Source organism: Schistocerca piceifrons, unplaced genomic scaffold (genome assembly GCF_021461385.2).
Source record: "Schistocerca piceifrons isolate TAMUIC-IGC-003096 unplaced genomic scaffold, iqSchPice1.1 HiC_scaffold_961, whole genome shotgun sequence".
NCBI classification, from domain to species: Eukaryota; Metazoa; Arthropoda; class Insecta; order Orthoptera; family Acrididae; genus Schistocerca; species Schistocerca piceifrons.
The window spans coordinates 77,501-80,000 of NW_025729236.1; the positions used below are offsets into that span (position 1 = coordinate 77,501).

At 57.0% G+C, this 2,500-nt stretch overlaps 1 non-coding gene across 1 annotated transcript in view; it reads left to right on the forward strand.

Annotated features, from left to right (window-relative positions):
* Positions 1-2,317: 2,317 nt before the first annotated feature.
* Positions 2,318-2,500, forward strand: part of LOC124774259 — a 1,909-nt gene continuing 1,726 nt past the window's right edge. Inside the window, exon 1 of the ribosomal RNA XR_007015247.1 lies at positions 2,318-2,500. This exon is cut by the window's right edge and continues 1,726 nt beyond it. This is a non-coding gene — a ribosomal RNA (small subunit ribosomal RNA).

Here is a 2,500-nt window from a genome sequence, read left to right on the forward strand (position 1 = left end):
ACCTAACCCATGTTGTGCCTTAACCTAACCCATGTTGTGCCTTAACCTAACCCATGTTGTGCCTTAACCTAACCCATGTTGTGCCTTAACCTAACCCATGTTGTGCCTTAACCTAACCCATGTTGTGCCTTAACCTAACCCATGTTGTGCCTTAACCTAACCCACGTTGTGCCTTAACCTAACCCACGTTGTGCCTTAACCTAACCCACGTTGTGCCTTAACCTAACCCATGTTGTGCCTTAACCTAACCCATGTTGTGCCTTAACCTAACCCATGTTGTGCCTTAACCTAACCCATGTTGTGCCTTAACCTAACCCACGTTGTGCCTTAACCTAACCCACGTTGTGCCTTAACCTAACCCACGTTGTGCCTTAACCTAACCCACGTTGTGCCTTAACCTAACCCACGTTGTGCCTTAACCTAACCCACGTTGTGCCTTAACCTAACCCACGTTGTCCCCTAAAGTAACCCACGTTGTCCCCTAACGTAACCCACGTTGTCCCCTAACGTAACCCATGTTGTCGCCTAAACCTGCTCTGTAATTGTTATACGACTCGTTCAATTAGTGTAGTGTTGCCCACCCGCAACCCTCGCAATATAGTTCGCTACTCGCACTGCCCGCTCCCCTGTGTATCGCTTCATGTTAAACACCTTGCAAGTCTTGCTGACTTTCCACATGCTCCTGCTGTACACTGTAATGTGGATGGCAGCAGGACGTACATGCCGCCCCTCCCCACGTCCCCACCTTGCCCCCCTGCCTTCGCAAGCTGGTTGGTGAGAAGTTTGCATGTTCAATGCCCTTCGCATGCGACGTACTCAGGCTACGTTGTGGTGCGGCCTGTGTCAACCGTCCGCTAATGTCGTACGCGTAAACCACAATCTGTACTGCACATTCGTCCTTATGTACCGAATGATACATCGTGGCACATGTGTGACCGTACAACGACTGCGCCCAAAAACGGCGGACCATACAGTGCAAATATTGTGCACGCAGCTACGTGTCGTCTCCCTATGAGAGCTGGATTGCAGTGTGGTACGCCATAGAGACGTGTGGGAGGAACGGACGCCGTGGATGGCGATCAGCATGAGCTGTCTGTTGATGTATTCGGACCTAGTCGTCTCTCCTCACACACCGTGATGGCATGGTGCACCGCGTTCCATATCTGCGACATGCTACAGAGGCCGGTTGACAGTCGTTCGAGCAATGGACATCGCATACGTACGGGGGCCACCTTCCACGTATTGTCTAGGCGTGCACATTTTGTTGCGTGTATGTGGGCAGACGTAGTGTGGCGTGACACCTGACACAGGCATGCAATAATCGTTGAAGTTGCAAATGGCGATGGACGCCTGCGTTTTCTGGTGAAGTTACGCAAATGAACAAATGGTAACCTGTTGTGGTGCGGTTGTTCTCGCTAGGGGTGAATCGGTGATGGCGACGATAGGTTGAGGTACGAACCGGTTGTTCCAGCGATACCCACCATGCCGACGAAACTGAACGGCATCTGGGTGTGAAGCGATACGCGGCGGTGGCTGGGTGGGACCGTCCCCGGCCGGTGAGGGGGCGCCTCCCGGCGTGCTGGCCGCGCGGTGCGTGGGCGCACGCGCTACAGCCGGCTGGTGGGGGCGGCCAGTGGCAGGCGCGCCGGCCGACGGACGCGGCAGGCGTCGCAGCTGCGCGCCGGCGCACCCTGCGCGCGGCGCCGTGCGGCCAAAGTAGGTCCTCGCGGGCCCGGTGCGAAGCGCGGTGGACATCTTCAGTGTGCTGGTCCGATTGAGGACTGTGTGCGTTGAGGATGCGCCGCCGCCCGGCGCTCGGCGCCGCGACGCCGTCTGCTGCTCGGTCGCCCCAGCGGTTCTCGCTGGTGGTTTGTATCGCAGCTGTGCGGATGTGTTGGCGCGTGCGCTGTGCTGGGAGAGTTCGCTTCGGCACCCAAGTGGGGCTTTTGTCCTTCTGTGGCGCTGGCGTTGGAGCTGCCGGTCACCGTAGGTGGCGCGTGTTGTCTCCCGCCGGCAATGCCACGACAGCACGCTCCCGGGCCTCTGTCGGCAGCGGCAAGCTCAGTTGGGAGCACGGGTGGTCGCACCGAAAGCGTCTACTCGCCTAACTCCGGGCGATTGCGCCTCTCTCGAACCCGACCAAGTACTTGGGACGGCGCTGCGCGCCGCCGGGACCTGAGAGGGTTTCGAGGTGTATTGTGCAGGGGAGCTCAGCCTCCTCCTGTTTGCAGAATGATTGAGCGGACGCTTGCGTGTTCGCGCGGGCCCCCGGGACACACTCCCGGGCGGCCGGCTGCTCAGCTCTAGTTGACGCAGCTCCCTGGTTGATCCTGCCAGTAGTCATATGCTTGTCTCAAAGATTAAGCCATGCATGTCTCAGTACAAGCCGCATTAAGGTGAAACCGCGAATGGCTCATTAAATCAGTTATGGTTCCTTAGATCGTACCCACGTTACTTGGATAACTGTGGTAATTCTAGAGCTAATACATGCAAACAGAGT